The 19,630-nt window shown below is 41.8% G+C and overlaps 9 pseudogenes; all 9 read left to right on the top strand.

The window, feature by feature from the left end:
• The first annotated feature begins 4 nt into the window (after positions 1-4).
• On the top strand, positions 5-123 carry LOC114579215 (annotated as a pseudogene).
• A 1,369-nt stretch (positions 124-1,492) lies between these two features.
• LOC114579232 lies at positions 1,493-1,611 on the top strand (annotated as a pseudogene).
• Positions 1,612-3,512: 1,901 nt separating this feature from the next.
• On the top strand, positions 3,513-3,631 carry LOC114579214 (annotated as a pseudogene).
• Positions 3,632-4,012: 381 nt separating this feature from the next.
• LOC114579218 lies at positions 4,013-4,128 on the top strand (annotated as a pseudogene).
• Positions 4,129-5,006: 878 nt separating this feature from the next.
• On the top strand, positions 5,007-5,124 carry LOC114579216 (annotated as a pseudogene).
• Positions 5,125-5,503: 379 nt separating this feature from the next.
• On the top strand, positions 5,504-5,621 carry LOC114579213 (annotated as a pseudogene).
• A 369-nt stretch (positions 5,622-5,990) lies between these two features.
• Positions 5,991-6,109, top strand: LOC114579219 (annotated as a pseudogene).
• A 378-nt stretch (positions 6,110-6,487) lies between these two features.
• LOC114579226 lies at positions 6,488-6,606 on the top strand (annotated as a pseudogene).
• Positions 6,607-6,988: 382 nt separating this feature from the next.
• On the top strand, positions 6,989-7,107 carry LOC114579217 (annotated as a pseudogene).
• Positions 7,108-19,630: the final 12,523 nt, after the last annotated feature.

The following is a 19,630-nucleotide window of genomic DNA, read 5'->3' as shown; positions in this document are numbered from 1 at the left end:
CTACGGGTGCGACCGTACTAGCTCTAGTACATCAGATCTTATTAGAACTCTGTAGTTAAGAGTGCTTAGAAGAGAGTAGTATTGGGATGGGTGATGTCCTGGGAAGTCCTTCTGTTGCACCCATTTTTTAAACATCACACACTCTTTTTTTTTTTGGAAGCCCATCGCCACGGCCCACAAACAATAAGTAGTATTGGCTCGCGACGACCCGAGCGAAGAAATCCTCATCGTGGGACCCACGAAGGCAACAGTCGGGTCCCATGACGCTACCGCACAGGAATACCAAAACTTTTTGCCCAAGAGTCCATTTCAGCATTATGACCCCATTCTGGAAAGCTTTTTTCGAGATGGAGTGAGTGCCGATGCGCCAAAGGGGCATCAGCCGGGCATGCGCTAACAAAAAACACTTTTTTAATCCCCAATAATCCACCGGAATGAGGATGCGCCAAAATCACCTCTCCTCAACATCTGTATAACTATAATTTGAGACCATAAGACTACGGGAGCGACCATACCAGCACCAGTGCACCAGATCCAATTAGAACTCCATAGTTAGCATGCATGGGAGAGAGTAATATTGTGATGGGTGACCTCCTTGGAAGTCCGCGTGTTGCACCATATTTTTAACCATCTCTCTCTCTCTCTTTTTGGAAGATCTTTTCCATGGTCCACGAACCCCTAGCAGTGTTGGCTCGTTGAGACCCGAGCAAAGAAATCCGCATCGTGGGACCCGCAAAGGCAACTATCAGGTCTTGTGATTTAGCCGCACGGGAATAGAAATAACTTTCCACCCTGGAGTCATTTTCAGCATTATGACCCCATTCTGGAAAGTTTTTTCTGAGATGGAGTGAAAACCTATGTGCTACAGGCGCATCGCCTGGGAATGCACCAACGATTAACACATTTTCGATCCCCTACGGTCCACTGAAATGAGGATGCGCTAAAATCACATCTCCCCTTGCGTTTGTATAACTATAATTTGAAACCATAAGACTTCGGGTGCAAGCATACCAGCACCAGTGCACCGGATCCCATCAAAATTTCGCAGAAGCATGCTTGGGCGAGAGTAGTATTTGGATGGGTGACCTCCTGGTAAGTCATTCTGTTGCATCCTTTTTTATTACCATCCCTCTCATTTTTTTTTCGGAAGCTCTTTGCTACGGCCCATGAACCACTAGTATTGTTGGCTCACCATGACCCGAGCAAAGAAATATACATCATAGGAGCCAAGAAGGCGACCATCGGGTCCCATGATGCTACCGCACGGGAATAGCAATAACTTTCTATCTAGGAGTCCATTCTAGCCTTACGACCCCATTCCAGAAAGCGTTTTCCGAGATGGAGCAAGCACCGATGTGCTAGAGGCGCATGAGCCAGGTATGCATCTAGAATAATGCATTTTTGATCCACTATTATCCACCGAAACAGGGATGTGTCAAAATCACCTCTCTCTGGGCGTCTGTATAACTATAATTTGAGACCATATGACATCGGGTGCGACCATACTAGAACTAGTGCACCAGATCCCATCAAAACTCCGTAATTAAGCGTTCTTGGGTGAGAGTAGTATGGGGATGGGTGACCTCCTGGGAAGTCCACGCATTGCACCTCGATGGGTAACATCTTCTGCATAACTTCTTTTTATAGCCATCCCTCTCTCTTTTTTTTTTTTCAGAAGCTCTTCAGCACGGCTCACGAACCACTAAGATTGTTGGCTCGCCATAACCCGAGGAAATAAATTTGCATTGTGGGACCCGAGAAGGCGACTGTCGGGTCCCGTGATGCGACCGCACAAGAATTGCAACAACTTTCTACCCAGGAGTCCGTTTCAGTATTATGACCCATTCCAAAAAGCTTTTTCTAAGACGGAGTGAGAGGTGATGTGTCAGAGACGCATCGGCTGGGCATGCGCAGATGAATAACTCATTTTTGATCCCTTACACTCCACTAGAATGAGGATGTTCCAAAATCACCTCTTCCCTGACATCTGCATAACTATAATTTGAGACCATAAGACTTTAGGTGCGACCATACCATTACTAGTGCACCAGATCCCATCAGAACTCCTTACTTAAGCGTGCTTTACAAAAGTAGTACTGGGATGGGTGACCTCCTAGGAAGTCCTCATATTGCACTTCTTTTTATAGCCATCCCTCTCTCTTTTTATTTTTCAGAAGGTCTTCGCCACAGCCCACAAACCACTAGCTTTGTTGGCTTCATGTGACCCGAGCAAAGAAATCTGCATCATGGGACGCGCAAAGACAACCATCGAGTCCCGTGATGCGCCATAAGGGTAAAGCATCAACTTTCTGTCCAAAAGCCTATTTCAGTATTATGACCTTATTTCGGAAAGGTTTTTCTGAGATGTAGAGTGTGCCTATGTGCTAAAGTCATATCCATCGGGCATATGCCAACGAATAATGCAATTTTGATCCTCTACAATCCACCGGAAGGAGGATGTGCCAAAATCACCTCTCCCCCGACGTCTGCATAACTATAATTTATGATAATAAGACTATGGGTGCGACCATACCAGTATCAGGGCACCAGATCGCATCATAACTCTACAGTTAAGTGTGCTTGGGCGAGAGTAGAATTGGGATGGTTGACATCCTGTGAAGTCCTCTTGTTGCAGCCCTTTTTATAAGGATTCCTCTCTCTTTTTTTTTTTCGAAAGTTATCTGCCACGGCCCACAAACCACAAGAAGTGTTGGCTCACCGCGACCCGAGCAAAGAAATCAGCATCGTGGCACCCACGAAGGAGACTGACTGGTCCCGTGATTTGGCCACATGGGAATAGAAATAACTTTCTGCCTAGGAGTCTGTTTCAGCATTATGACTCCATTCTAGAGAGGTTTTTTTGAGATAGAGTGAGCGCCGATGTGCCAGACGCATTGGCCGGGCATGCGCCGATGAATAACGCATTTTCCATCCCCTATGGTCCACCGTAATGAGGATGAACCAAAATCACCTATCCCCCAGCGTCTGCATAACTATAATTTGAAACTATATGACTTAGGGAGTGACCATACCAGCACCAGTGCACCGGATCACATAAAAAAATGATATTAAGCATGCTTGGGTGAGATTAGTATTGTGATGGGTGGCCTCCTAGGAAGTCGTGTTGCACCTTTTTTTATAACCACCCTCTCTCTTTTTTTTCCAGAAGCTCTTTGACATGGCCGACAAACCACTAGCAGTGTTGCCTCGCTGTGACCCGAGCGAAGAAATCCACATCGAAGGACCCACGAAAGCGACCGTTGGGTCTCGTGATGCGGCCGCATGGGAATAGCAACAACTTTCCACTTAGGAGTCCATTTCAACATTATGACCGCATTCTAGAAAGCTTCTTCTAAGTTGAAGTAAGCGATGATTTGCTAGAGGCGCATCAGCCGAGCATGCACCGACGAGTAATGCATTTTTGATCCCCTATGGTCTATCAGAACGAGGATGCACCAAAATCACTTCTCCCCCGGTGTCTATATAACTATAATTTGAGATCGTAAGACTACGAGTGCGGCCATACCAGCACCAGTGCACCGGATCCCTTCAGAACTCTGCAATTAAGCGTGTTAGGGCAAGAGTACTACTTCGATGGGCGACATCCTAGGAAGTCCTCGTGTTGCACACCATTTTTTTAACCATCCCATTCTCTTTTTTTTAGAAAGCCCTTCACCACAGCCCACCAACCACTAGCAGTGTTGGCTCACCATGACTCGAGCGAAGAAATCCACATCGTCGGACCCACAAAGGCTACTGTCGGTTCCCATGATGCGACCGCATGGGAATAGCAACAACTTTCTACCCAGGAGTCTATTTCAACATTATGACCCCATTCCGAAAAGCTTTTTTCTGAGACGGAGAGAGCACTGATGTCCTAGTGGCACATCGGCTGGGCATGCGCTGATGAATAATGCATTTTTGATCCCTTATGGTCCATCGGAATGAAGATGTGCCAAAATCACCTCTCCCCCGACGTTTGCGTAATTATACTTTGAGACCATAAGACTACGAGTGTGACTACACCAGCATCAGTGCAGAACCCATCAGAACTCCACAGTTATGCGTGCTTGGGAGAGAGTAGTACTGGGATGGGTGACCTCCTGGGAAGTCCTCGTGTTGCACCCTTTTTTTTAACTATCCCTCTCTCTTTTTTTTTTGGAAGTCCTTCGCCACGGCCTACGAACCATTAGAATTGTTGGCTCACCACGACTCGAGCGAAGAAATCTGCATATTGGGACACACAATGGCGTCCGTCAGGTCCCGTGATGCGGCCGCCCGGGAATAATAACAACTTTTTGCTTAGAAATCTGTTTCAGCAATATGTCCCCATTCATGAAAGCTTTTTCTGAGATGGAGAGAGCACTGATGTCCTAGAGGTGCATCGGTCAGACATGCGCCAATGAATAACGCATTTTGGATCCCCTACGGTCCAACAAAATGAGTATACGCCAAAATCACCTCTCCCGTGGCATCTGTATAACTATAATTAGAGAACATAAGTCTAAGGGTGCGACCATACCAGCACCAGTGCACTGGATCCCATCAAAACTCTACAATTAAGCTTGTTTGGGTGATAGTAGGACCGAAATGGGTGAACTGCTGGGAAGTCCTCTTATTGCACCCATTTTTTTAACCATCCCTCTCACTTTTTTTTTGGAAGCTCTTCGCCATGGCCCACGAACCACTAGCAGTGCTGTCTGGCTGCAACCCGAGCAAAGAAATCTGTATCGTGGGACCCACGAAGGAAACTGTCGGGTCCCATGATTCGGCTACATGAGAATAGAAACAACTTTCCATGCAATAGTCTATTTCAGTATTATGACCCCAATTTGGATAGCTTTTTCTGAGATGTAGTGAGAGTTGATGTATTAGAGGTGCATCGACCAAGCATGCGCCAACTAATAATGTATTTTTGATCCCCTACGGTCCACCGGATTGAGGATCCGTCAAAATCACCCCCCCCGGCATTTTCATAACTATAATTTTAGACCATAAAAAACTTTGGGTGTGACCATACCACGACCAGTCATCAGATCCCATCAGAACTCCACAGTTAAGCCTTCTTGGGTGAGAGTAGTGTTTGGATGGGTGACCTCCTGGGAAGTCCTCGTGTTGCACCCTTTTATATAACCATCCATCTCTCTCTTTTTTTTTGAAGCTCTTTGCCACGGCCCATGAATAACTAACAGTGTTGGCTCGCTAGGACCCGAGCGAACAAATCCACATCGTGGGAACCTAGAAGGCGACCCTTGGATCCCAAGATGCGGCCGCACATGAATAACAACAACGTTTTGTTCACGAGTCCGTTTCATCATTATGACCCCATTCCGGAAAGCTTTTTCTCAGATGGAGTGAGCCCAGATGTGCCAAAGGCGCATCGGTCTGGCATGAGCCGATGAATAATGCATTTTTGATCCCTACGGTCTACTAGAACGAGGATGCGCGAAAATCATCTCTCCCCCGGCATCTGCATAACTATAATTTGAGACCATAAGACTTTGGGTTCGACCATACCCACACCAGGGCACTGGATCACATCAAAACTCTATAGTTAAGCTTGTTTGGGTGAGAGTAGTATTGGGATGGGTGACCTCCTGGAAGTCCTCGTGTTGCACCCTTATTTTAACCATCACGCTCTTTTTTTTTTTCGGAAGCTCTTCGCCACGGCTCACGAACCACTAACAGTGTTGGCTTGCCACAGCTCGAACGAAGAAATCCACAACATGGGACTCGAGAAGGCGACCGTCGGGTCCCATGATCAGCCGCATGGGAATAGCAACAACGTTTCTTCCAGGAGTCCATTTCAGCAATATGATCCCTTTTCAGAAAGCTTTTTCTAAGACGGAGTGAGCACCGATGCACATCGGTTTGGCATGCACTGATGAATAATGCATTTTTTATCCTCTACATTCCACCATAATGAGGATGTGCCAAAATCACCTCTCCCCGGGCGTCTGCATAACTATAATTTGAGACCATAAGAATTTGGGTGTGACCATACCAACACCAGTGCACTGGATCCCATCAAAACTCCACTACTAAGCGTGATTGGGCGAGAGTACTATTGGGATAGGTGACCTCCTATGAAGTCCTCATGTTGCACCCTTTTTTATATCCATCCCTCTCTCTTTTTTTTTTCATAAGCTCTTCGACATGGTTCATGAACCACTAGCAGTGTACGCTCACCGTGACCGTAGCGAAGAAATACGCATCGTGGGATACACGAAAGAGACCGTCGGGTCCCGTGATGAGGCTGCATAGGAAAAGTAACAACTTACTACCCAGGAGTCCATTTCAGCATTATAACCCCATTCTGGAAAGCTTTTTTTTAGGAGTAAGCGTCAATATGCCAAAGCCGCAACGGCTGGGCATGCACCGACGAATAATGCATTTTTGATCCCTTATGGTCTACCGAAATGAGGATGCGCCACAATCACCTCTCCCACGACATCTGCATAACTATAATTTGAGACAATAAGACTTTGGGTGTGACCATACCAGCACCAGTGCACCGGATCCTATCAAAAATCCGCAATTAATTGTGCTTGGGCGAGAGTAGTACTGGGATGGGTGACCTCCCGAGAAGTTCTTGTGTTGCACCTCTTTGTATAACCATCCCTCTCTCTTTTTTTTTTCCTGAAGCCCTTGGCCACGGCGCATGAACCACTAGAACTGTTGGCTCGCTACGATCCAAGCAAAGAATTCCGCATCGTGGGACCTGCGAAGGCTACTATCGGGTCCCGTGATGCTACCGCATGGGAATAGCAACATCTTTTTGCCCAGGAGTCCCTTTTAGAATTATGACCCCATTCTAGAAAGCTTTTTTAGAGACGGAGTGGGTGCCAATGTGCCAGAGGCGCATCGCCCAAGCATGAGCCGACGAATAATACTTTTTTGATCCCCTACGGTCCACTGGAACAAGGATGCACCAAAATCACCTCTCCCCCGGCATCTGCATAACTATAATTTGAGACCATAAGACTTTGGGTGCGATGAGACCAATATTAGTGCACCGGATCCTATCAAAACTCTGTAGTTAAGCGTGTTTGGGCGAGAGTAGTACTAGGATGGGTGATATCCTGAGAAGTCCTCGAGTTACGCACTTTTTTATAACCATCCCTCTCTTCTTTTTTTTTTAGAAGCTCTCCACCACGGCCCATGATCCACTAACAGTGTTGGCTCACAGTAACCCGAGCGAAGAAATCTGCATCGTGCGATCCGTGAAGGCAACCATCGGGTCCCGTGATGCGTTTACACTTGAAAAGCAACAACTTTCCGTCCAGGAGTCCGTTTAAGCATTATGACCCCATTCCGCAAAGTTATTTTTGAGATAGAGAGAGCGTCGATGTACTACTACAAGAAAATGGGTCAATAGCGACCAAAAAAATAGAGACAAAAATAAATTGGTCGCTAAAGATATCTTTTAGCGACAAAAAATTAGTAAGGCCTCTAAATAATAAGAAGTTTGATATTAGCCACCAAAAAAAAAATTGTCCACTAATTTTGTCGCTAAAAATCTAGAGAATATTTTTCTCATATATATACATGTTATTATAGTGACTAATTATTCTTTTTAATTGTGTACATAATCGTATACTTCACAGATACGTCAGGGGTCCAAAAGGATAGCACATCCTAACAGGGTTCGACCTACCCGGTCAGGGCGGGGTTTTCGGGGGGCAGCGCCCGCCGAAAATTTTTTTTATTGCAATAATATTTTTAAAATTCAAATTAATAAATAGAATAATTAATTTAATTTAATATTTATATTTTTATGATGATAAATCTAATAATTTATTGATGAAATAAATTACAATATATACTATTTAAAGTTTATCAATTACTTATTTAAATAAAATTATACATTATACCAAATACTCTCCCGATCGACTCAGTCTCACGCACGCAACTAGCTTCTCTTTTTTGCTATTTGCCCTAGATACCTCCTTAGCGACGAAGACATCAAACTGCGCCGACTACAATCGCCAACTGCAAATCGACAGTTTTCACGGCCACGACCTCTTTTATTCTCGCGTTGATATGAGTTTCTTCACTCATAGTTCTTCGGAAAATACCGCAAACTCGCCTCCGCCGGTTCCTCCTTCTCAGGTTTTTCTAATACCATTCTTCCTATTTTAATTTCAAATATTTTATGATCTTCTTTATACTATGCTTGCCTCTTATTTTTATGGTATCATTCAATATTATTGATTGTTATTGTTGCTTTAAGAGTTTAGGTTTGATTTTGAATGACTTAGTTGAAAAGATCCAATGGCTATTTCTGTATTGGATTTAATATTTATGCTCTATTGATACTCTGTGTAAAGTTTTAATAAATTCCCTCTTGCTGATCTTGGTCGTTCTTTGGATTGACATCCATTCAGAGATGATCCACAAATTGCATTTTCAAGATTCATCTCCTCATCTTGATAGGAGGTCGAAATCAAAAAGGCAATCAATTTTATTAACTTATGGACAAAATGTTTGGAATCTAAAAATGGTTACCACATCAACTGCACTAGTCTTCAATAAAAATCATTTAGTAAACAATAAATTAAGAATGAAAAAATCTATTGAGGAATCATCAAACATTAGTGAATATACTCCTGTAGATCATCACAATGTAGTATGGAAATCCATGAAAGATATGATGGATCACTTAAAGGAAAGTATTGGATAAATGAAGAATAAGAGGCTATAAAGAATGTGGAAAAAAGTTTGTAAGATAAAGAAAACGCTGAGAGTGTATCTATATAAAAATATAAGAAGAAAATGAAAATGAATATGAGAAAGAGTGAGAATAACGAAGAAGAAAATGGTGATAATGAAGAGTATGTTTCTAATTTGACTTGCGGTCTTTTAGATTAGTTAAGTCAGAAAGATAAATAAATAGCTTGGATGATAAAGGAGATGGAAGCGTTAACTACTTCTATTGCAACCCTCTAAATTAATAAGGCTCCTTCAATTAAGGCTCAGATAAATTCTATTCAGTTGAATCTGTTATGTATTATAACATATCCAAAGAGGAAAAAAATAAAAATAAAATTAAAATTAAAAATGAGAATAGTAAAAACAATATACATCAAATAAAATATATAATAACCAGTCACAGAGGCTTTAGTATAGCCTATTGGTATGACATAATTGATATTTGTTATGCAAATATTGCCATAACTAATGTGCTTTCTGTAAAGTAATCAATGGATCATCAAAAGAAACTATAGCAATTAAAATCTTGATAATATTAACTGTTAATATGGATATATAAAAAAAAAAATAAAGGGATAAGCAAGAAACTAAAAAGAGAATATGACATTTTATTTTATATTCTTTAACTTAAGAGTTGTTTCATTAGATGAGAAATGAGTGTTAATGATTTTAATTATAAAAATATTTAAAATTTTGATGTTTGTTTTTATAGACTTTTTCCTTTTGATAATTGCCACTGATTCCTAAATTATTATTATATTATCAAAATTTTATATGCAATACATAGATTATCAGCATTCATAGCAATGAACTTTTAATATTTTCTTCAAACTTCATGTCTTTCCATTAACATTGAATTTTGTATTGTCTTCACAAAAAAATTTTCAAATGAGAAATGATTTGAAGCATATTATTTATGAATATTTACCTAAATTTAAATAATTTTTTAAAAGGGGTATAAGATTAATAGTCAAGCAATAATTATTTTTTCTTCATAATTTTATCAGGCAAAAGCAATGGATAAAAGTTGGATTAATCTCAACGACAGACGTTTGCGACAATATAAAGATGGAGTTACTACATTTATTAAGTTTGCCCGTGAAAATAATCCTCAAAAGGAGAAGATTCGGTGCCCATGTCGATACTGTGCAAATATCGTTTCTCAGACTTATGGCATCTGTTGACCTCATTTTTGATGAGGTCATAAGACCATCAAAAATCCAGATTAATCCTGACCCTAGAATCCACTCTAGACCTTAGATCTTTCCTTGAGACTAACCTTGAGCTTTATTCATGAGACATAGATTCCTTTAAATCCTAGATCTTAGAACTCTCCTAGATTTATGGATCCTCCTACATCAAATCAACTCACTTTGGATCAACCTCAATTTACTCATTTCTTTATGTCCACTCCATTTCAATTGATTCCTACTGTGACTTCATTTGAATCTCAAACTCCATACAATCTAAATCCAAATCATCAATTTCAAACTATTCCACCTTGCTCCAATAATTTGACAATCCAATTTTAACCTAGACTATGTCCTATCTTAATCAGCCTTGACCCTTCCATCTTTAACATCACACATGATTGTAAAATGGTTTGGATACTTCAATTTAATTATTCAAACCTTAATAATTATTTCAGGATCCGGAAATCAGTGACTCAAACCCTAAGTCTCAAGGCCTTGTCCCTAAAAGACCCTTTTAGAGATTTCAACATTCAAAACCACAGTCATGCCTCTGATTCAGGTCATCACTTGCAAGTGATTAAACATGTCTCTAGAGGCGACCCTCCCAACTTTGAGCTCATTCTGAATCTCTACCCAGATTTAATTAAAATTCAAAGGCTGTAAAACTTCAATATATTACAGCCTATGCCCTGAGCCGACCCCTTAGATCTTGAACTTGGAACCCTTATCAAGCCTCCAATCACTATCCAGACCCTATTTAAACCCATTGAACAGTACGTGCATTTTTCCGACATTTTTGACTCTAGTTGACCAATGGCCAATTGTATGCGTTTCTCCTACGATAATAACAGGTTTCAATGTTATTCAATACAATCATTCAAACTCTTTGAAACACTTCAATGTAAATTTCAATATCACAACTCAACTTGTTGAACTCCCCAACCCAGACCTTGGTCATACCTGGTTGACAGTCAAACCCAGTTTGACCATGGACCTATACACCCTTTCCCTTTCAAAATTTGAATCTACTCCATTCAAGTCTTTAAGTTATGGTAATGAACCCTTGGTACCCAAAGACCTCTTGGTCATCCAAGCCTTGGGTATATTGGTTACCTATGGCTTGACCAAGTGACCCAAGAGTTACTACCTGAGCCACCTTGATCTAATTCAATATTGAATCCATCAAGGTTGCCATTGGGTTCCCATTGACCATACAACCTTCCTTTGACCAGCCCCAATCTTGGGCTCATTAGGTCAAGAGTTAGCTAGCCAAAGATGCCTAAGCACTTGGATTGGGCCACTCCTCAACCTCAATCCAATATGAACTGGCAACACCTCCCATAGGTGGCCAATAGTCCAATACACCCCTCCAGCCAAGCCGCCTTGAGCATAGCTTGGGTCAATTTAGGCTAACCCAAAGTAGCCAAAAACACTTGACCCAGCCAACCTTTGACACAGATCAAATTGGACCCAATTGCCACTTGCAGTTGGGTGCACCAGACCCAACCCCACTTCCCACTTCAAGCCGTCTGGCCCTGATTGGTGAGCCTCAAATGACCCATCCGAGAGGTTTTGGATCAACCCGAGCCACTTTAATCCAGATCGAAATTCGACCCGATTGCACTTGCGTTGGGTGCCCAGACCAGACTCTCCAACCAACCAGGTCTCGGTACTGAACCTGAATCAGTCAATCCGACTCAACAACCAAGCAGGTTCGAGCCCAACGAGCCACCAGAATCACGATCCATAACCAGGCCCAATTTGAACTCCACATGGCTCCGTTTCCCCTATCGGCTTCCCTGGTCATCCGACCCAGACCCAAATGGTGGTGCGGGACGGCAGCGTCGACACAATGGAGAGAAGCTCCGGTGCCCCCAGACCGGAAGCTTCCAAAGGCTGTGGCTCGCCGGCTTGAGGCTCGAGCTCTCTGGAATGGTGCCCCTTTCCACTTGGATCACCCGACCTCCTCCATCAATCACTGGCCGTCCGAAGGCTCGCGGGACGAGGATGAATAGGGTGGGCCCCAAGCCGCCAGATCGATCCCAGAGTTCTCGATACGTTCCCTAGAGTTCCTTGATCTCCACACCTTCCTTCGAGTCCCAACCGTCCCTTCCATCCTATCGAGCGATCGGCGAAAGGCTTCGTCGTCCCGCTCGAAGTTGGTACTCTACCTTCTCCAGTCGCAGCTCTGAAGGAACTGCGCGCTTCGTCTTCCTAAAAGCTTTCAGATAGGAAGCTCCATTCGTTTGAAGACTTTCTCTGCTCGTTATATTCTTATCCTGAGACTTCCCCAGCTAGTAGTCCGGTCAAGGTGAGAACCTCACCCCAAGGATTTCCCCGTTGGATTGAAGAGGTTTCACTCCCCTATCCTTCCCTGTAATTTGTTGAACGTATCGCGGCGGACATAGGATCACGCCGGGAAGTCACGGCTGGGTTAGAGCGGAGTTGAAGAGAAATCTCAGCCATTGATTCCGAATCCGGCGTCGGATTATTCCCGTGGTTCCCGACGCCTTGAATCCTAGATCCGTCCAGTCCCGCATCCGACGGCTACGATTAATACCGCCGTTACCCAGTCAGCGCCAATGATTTGCACCGCCAATCGGGACGCGCGCGTGTAAAGCGCTGCTGACTGTTGTTTAATGGTTGGATTAATAATTACCAGAAAGTATCATGGGAAACTTCAAAAATCCATTATCTCCCTCGCACGACTATGACCAAACTTAGGTATTTTACGGTCCATTGCACTAGTTCTCAGGAGATCTTCTAACGCCCTATGCTTGGAGGCCCAATTGCATGTATGTTAAGTTAATTTCATTGATGGATTATTTCAATTAGCACATTACGTTTGTAGTTAACGTTCCAGGCATGGAAACTTTGGGAGAATTGAATTTGGCATGTCTTTGACATGTCAAATTATTGTCTCCCATGTTTTAAAAGTCTAAGGGCACCTTTCCCAAGTTTTGAGTTTTTAAGGGTCTGGTTGACCCTAAGCAAATTTGGGTTTAAGCATCCCAATGAGATTAGATATGTTTTTTTTTCTGTGTGTTGGATTATGCTTAGGATATGAGTGATAGGCTGCCACCTGACTTTGCCCATCCCAACCTTAGATAGCTCCCTAGGATTTGCTGAATGTGACTTAGAGCTCACCTTTAGCGACTAGTTATCACCTTTAAGTATTCCACATTGAGCCAAATTGGTGTGTTCAGCCTTGGTTAATCATGTGACCCCATGGATCAAAATTTCATCAGTTTGGGTTCATTGGTTCACAATTAGAGCACATAGCTTGCCCTTAGCTAGAATTGCCCTAGCTTAATTAAATCCTAATAATCGCCTTTTATAAAACTCCAAAAATTCAAGTTAAACTTCATATTAATCGTTTGAAACCTACCATTTAGAATTAAAAGCCCTTGATTGGGACATCACAAGAGCTTAATTAATTTTAAGTTAAATTCATGTAATTTAATAATTAATTAATAATCATTAATAATCCAAGAATTTAATTAAGCTGCATAATCTCCCCTTAATCACCTCTGATCTCTGAGAGCATTTCAGGAGTTTGAATCCATTTGGCCAAAATCACTAGAAAGTCTTTAATTGAAATTAATTGAAATTTCAAAATATCAATTTCTAAAATCATACATTTTGATAGAAATCCAAATTGAAATGTGCCATATGTCTAAAAAATCATATTAGGTCTAATATTATTAAAATCTGAAAAACCTAAGATTAACTTTAATTTAAACAGTCAGTTTTGACCCTGTTAGCATTATCTGATAACTTCAAAAATTCATAACTCTCTAAATTTCTGAATTTCTTTCAATAGATATAAAATCTCAACAACCATTAAATCAGTAACCACTCCCTTTAATCAATCACTCCTTTAATTCAATCCAATTTAAATAACATTAATTCAACCCATCTGTACTGGCGTAACCCAGGCCTACGAGGCTATTAGCTTTAGCCCAAGAAGGTGAAATAATCGGCCTACGTGCTGCAACAGGTATAATCAATTAACTGTTAAATAAGTTTAATAAATCTTAATATTAACTTAAATCTTAACATTAAATCCTTTAACCTTAAAAATCCAGCACTTTTATGCAACTTCTAACTAATTACCACTTTAGACCTACCCCGCCACAACGAACCTTTTTACACACACTTTAGATGAGATGCTAGGACAACCCAACTCTGATTAGGTTAGGCCGGTGTTTACTTTACTGTGTGTGCAGGTTTTTCGTAGTTCACTGCTGTTGTGTGAATTGCTTTGCTGTTCTGCTTACTTTTCTTACCCTTCTGTGATGGATTGATGTGTTTGGCGACTAGATTACCTTAGGTAGGGCCGATCTGGTGTTGACCAGTTTTCTGCAGGTGGCCACGCTCATTGCAGGAGCAAATTAAAAAAGGGGCAAATCAAAAAATTTAATCAATTGCTTAACTCTTTGACAGGTGCTTCAGCTGCAAACCCTAAATCAATAAAAGAGCGTGGCCAGTGTGTTTATTTCTTCTTCTGTTCTATAAACTGTTGTGATAACTGTTTTTAAATATTATTGCTTGGATAACCTGCAGGTAGAGTCTAATCTTTTATTTTGTATTATTGTAATTGTCAAGGTCAAGTGTTGTGAAAGTTGGATTATTGAGTGGGTATCATGATCAAAGCTGGATTCCAAAGGGAAAAGGTACCCTTAGGGAACACTCCTTTTCCAATTGACCAAATTCTGGATCATTTCTTCCTTACCCAAGAAGGAAAGAGTGGCCTTCCCCTTAGAGAACGCCTCTTGTCCATTTGGTAATCCACACGAGATTCAGAAGATTGATAAAAGGAGATCCAAAGACGAATTAAAATTGAAGAATCTCTGAAGATGAAGATTGAGAGTATCCACTCAAAATAACTTGACGTCGTTACTTAGGTTTAGAACCGGTGTTGCTAGTGGTGCCACGCCACTTTACTTTCTGCATATTCTGGTTTAATAGCAAGCATATCGCCTTGGACATTATTAATTATTTTATTTGCTGTGATGATTTGATTGCCTCTAGCTTATTCGTTTTTCTAGGTTTTGGCGATTGCATGCGCTCTTCTGTTTTCGCCTGATATCGTGAGGCTAGAGGCGGATTTGTGTAAGTTTTATACTCAAAATATTAAAGTCCAAAATTTGCTGAGTCTAATAACAATAGAAAGTAAGAATCTAGGAAATTAGCCGGGGATCGACCCCGGAGGTGCGGCATATTTTTTATTATCTTCCTATCTTTAACCTTCCCCGATGCGGGTAAGTCCGGATTCTGACCTGAGGACGACCGGTTCGGAATGGGTCCAGTCTTCTAAAAACTATTTTATAAGCCTGTTTTAATTTCACCACTTGATTGAATTGTTACTAGCAGGCATTGCATAATAACAAAACAAAAGAGTCAAAACTTTTAATTGCACGTTAAGCATTTTTGCAGCCCACTATGTACAACGGGGCTAATTAGGAGGTCTCTAGATGCGGCCCAACTCTCCAAAATCTGTAATTACAAACGTCCTTACCACTCTTTTTAAAAGCCGACTCATTTTTATTTAATCGACTAGTGGTGGCTCCATTCAGGCCGTGGTAGTCGCAGACCTTGCACTTGCCATTAAGTTAGGATTGGCAACGACTGTGGCTCAAGTGTCCAATAGTTTAGTTCCGGGGCAGATTTTGTTGATAAGACCCCAAACTTCGGGAATCTAATCCCAAATTTCTAATTAAACATACTAACTTAATTAAAGCTTCATTTCAATTCCTTTTAAAACATTAAAGCCCAACTGAGATTAAGTTGGGAACACTTCGGATGGTTCAGAATCTCAAAAGTTCCCCTACTCTCTCATTTGATTCTGTTAATAATGCTTCAATTTTGATCAATTCCCTTTTTTGAGTTCCAATAATTCTACTCATACTTTAGATCAACTTCCTAGAAACTCTACCAAATTAGCCATTATTTTAAATCGAGAGTATTTCGTAGAGATTTTTATTCTCCTCACATATAATAACTACGAGGCTTGCGCTACAGGAATTTAGAACCCCAACACACCTGATTTTAAATTGATTTTAAACCTTCACTAATTATCTGGGAAAACCGTAAAGACGATGATCGTCGTCGTTCATATAGAAGAATTATCGTAGAATGTATCATTTCCCTTTGGGCGAGATATATCCTCTCATTCATAAGGCTTTGGAATGTGAATGCGACGATTTCCTGAATTGTAATTGCAAGTATAGTTGAACTTCCTACTATTGCTCCTCGGCATAATGTTCTCCTTAGGACCCGTACATATATTCAAGATGGTGTACATATTTCTTAGTTGCAAATACCGTTAGAAAGTTATCTTTTGTCCCCCGGGGTGAATATACTCTTCTCTAACAGAGTTGATTCGACCTTAGATTAGAGCTCAACCTTAATCTTCAATAATCCCCAAAGACAAACTATATTTTTCAAAAACCTGTTTGCCAAAATTCACCAACAAAAAATGGCACGCCCGGGGGGACAAATCTCTCTCTCACTTTAAATGGCAAAGTTTTGTTTCATCGGTAAGTTTTTAACTATCATTTTTCCGTGGTCCCTTTGCCATTTCTTCCTTGGGTGAGTTGGTCCAATATCTAAAGATAACAAACCTAAAAGAGAGTTCCACCACCTCTAATTTCCCTTTTCATTATGATTTTGACTTCCTTGCCCCAGCTAACGCCTGTGAGCGACAGTGTCAAATCACGAATCTCTGGATCTCCCTTTATTTAATTTATAGGATTTTTATGGTCGAAATGTTTTCGTTCAACATATAAATCTTAAAATTGAAAAATGCAAATCTTATTTCATCCAAACTTGTAGTTTTAACCCCCTCACTTCCCCTTTGACATTTTAAGTGGGAGGAGTTAAACTTATTCCTCTTACTTGAGTTTTCACAATTTCCATAAGCTTCGGGGCAGGGGAACTTGCCGTGTGTTTTTGGAACTTGTAAGAAACCCATCTTCAAATTCTCAAAATTCTCCTTCATAATTTTTACTCCAATTGACATATTACCCCATACGATTTCCTCTGTGGGCAATATTATGTTACTTTCAAAAATGTAATAAAATACTTTGACCACTCTTTCAAAAAAAAAATCTATTTAATCATTTTTCGACTTCAGAAAAATTTCAATGGCGCAAATCTGATTCTCTTTTTGACCGAGAGTTGTCTCTAATGTAAGATGACCAAGGAGACACTGTTATTTTTGGAATGAGATTCAGTACTCTAGTAGATCTCTATGGATGTGACACCAGTGTGAGCTTGGGGATGCCAAGTAAGGAAACTCCGCCCAGTAGTGAGTTAATGTTGAGCTCACCCACTTTGCAGTAAGTCAGTAGAAATATCAGGAACAGCCTGAACGGTTGTTGACGCCTCCCACTGAAATTAAGTCTGGTTTTTGAAGACAGGTTGCGTTCTGACTTAGATTCACCACGAAGATAGAAGAAGAATTATTTAGAGACTTAGAAATAATATTAAGGCTAAGAGAGTTCTCCCTTTAGACCTTGGCTAAGTAGACCTGACTGTTGAGGAGCTACCTTCCTGCTTCCTCTTCCTCCTTTAAAGGGAGTGCTTTTACCCCTTGGCTTCAGCTCAGGGGGATGAGGATAGCGTAGGATAGGCCCTCTCCACCACATGCCCGGTCGCTACTCGACCAAAAGAAACTCAGAAAGAAAACATCCTTCAAAAAGACCTAATCTGCGAATAATAATTCATACATGTGCTGCAACAGACTTGGCAGACTATAAGAGGAGTATGTGAAACATGAGGAGTGATCTCACATCGCTTCCAAAAAGAATGTTGACGAATAAGTATCTGAGCAAGAATTAACCTCAATTCGTTAGAAATTAAGAGTTCTGACCAGCCTCTACTTCGTAGGTTGGACTGGATATCACTGCGTGCCACGCCCTCCCTCCCAACGAGCGGTATTGTGTTGACTGGGTCCGAGAGAGGCTGCCTTCTACTGGTAGAACCCCCGGTACCCCCACATAGTAAACCTCTAACGATTCGCCTCTTGTATTGTCAAACCAAGAGGGGAATTCAAAGTCTGGACCTTACGGAAAAGACCTAAAATCTCCTGAAAGGATATGTGCCCAAGGAGAAACCAAGTGGAGATCTGTCACCCACCTCCTAGAACTTCTAAGTTCATTCTCAGGCCTTCCACGACGTTTCAGTCGACCCTACTCCCGATTCAGTTGAATTGATGGATTCAGTGTACTCCAGTTTACAGTCGATAGTCCTGCAAGGCAGGCCTGACTCCGGATCAATAGTTACTTCCTGCCTACGCCAGTTGAATGATTCCCAAGGCGGTGTCATTCCTAGCCCTAGTTAGGTGTCTGTAGGACTCTTACCTTACCGATGTTGGAACTATACTTTTCAAGCTCCTACCTTCTCCTGAGAATATGTCCTCTCTGTAGAGATGCCAATCTTCGACTACCAGCTCAGGTAGATCGAACGCAGGAAGAGCTTGACCGGGATTAGAAATGGAAGTAACCAGAACAGAAGTCTCAACAGTCCTAATACCACCAACTACAGTCTTGCCCTTATTGGATTCTGAGAGGTTTGATTGGCTGTGCTAATAAAGGTACTACCCTTGACCCTAAATCAAATTGGATAGACCGGTCGAGGAGGTAGTCAGAATACGAAACTCTTGTTGAACAAGAAGGAAATGGCTTTTTGATCCGTACGGCATGATTTCCAGGAGAGAGATTATTATTGGGGCATTCATTGTTAACTAGAGGTCTATAAGGAAAGCTGACCCAGCAAGCGCGCCATTTGTTAAGGATCGTGATCACATGCTGTTGATCCAGAGTCAGAGTCTGTGAAAGATGAGATTGAAGGCATTAAAAAATTGGAGACTTCAGTTCTAGGCATGATGTCAACAAGTTAGAGAAATGCAAGAGAGTTTGGACAATCCGCAAGAGTCTTTATGATATCCCCAGTCAGCTCGAGAGTCACAGAAGGCCAAAAGGCAGAATTCACCCTATTCCAGACCTCTCGACCGTCACCACTGTGACCTCTCCCTGTCCAGTAGGACACTCGTCTCCTTAGTTCACCCTGCACGTCTTCCTCCATTCCCTTATTCCACCTCGGAAGCGATATCAAGCAGTTAATGAGACCAGGTAAGCGGGCCTTAGCCCATGCTCAAGACGTGCTATTCAAGGGTCATATGACCTTCACCCGAGGAATATGATGAGTTCCATTACGCCAAAGGGCTTTGTGCCACAACTTTTTAAGTTTTCACTGGAATGAAAATCCGGACGACATCTGGCCCACTTCCGAGCAAGCTGGTGCAATGCAGGAGGGTCGGATGCTCTACTATTTCGCCAATTGTGAAGTATTAACGGCATTGCTTTTGAATGGCTCCGATTTCCAAGGTTCATAAGTAACCTTTTAGCGACCTAGAACCCTCTTTTAAGAGTTTATGGAGCGCAACAACGCACCACCACGTGGGCGATCTCAGTGGAGTTGAAAGCCCAAAAGCCGGGACGTCTCTGTTGGACATCTTGAGTGAGCGAACTCTCGATGAGTGTGAACACCAGTGCAAGAACAAATGCTGTGAGATCCCTTTCTGAATAAATATCCACGAGTCGTGCTTTTCTCCTGAGGTTTCACTATTAAACTTTTGAGGACAACTTCCTTAATAGGTAGCAATTTGCAGGAGAGGCTCCTAGGATGCATTTTACGAGAGCAGTCTGAAGAAAGGAAAG

This window comes from Dendrobium catenatum, unplaced genomic scaffold (genome assembly GCF_001605985.2).
Source record: "Dendrobium catenatum unplaced genomic scaffold, ASM160598v2 fragScaff_scaffold_231, whole genome shotgun sequence".
NCBI classification, from domain to species: domain Eukaryota; kingdom Viridiplantae; phylum Streptophyta; class Magnoliopsida; order Asparagales; family Orchidaceae; genus Dendrobium; species Dendrobium catenatum.
The sequence above is the reverse complement of the archived record's forward strand: the minus strand, read 5'-3'. Positions and strand labels throughout refer to the sequence as shown.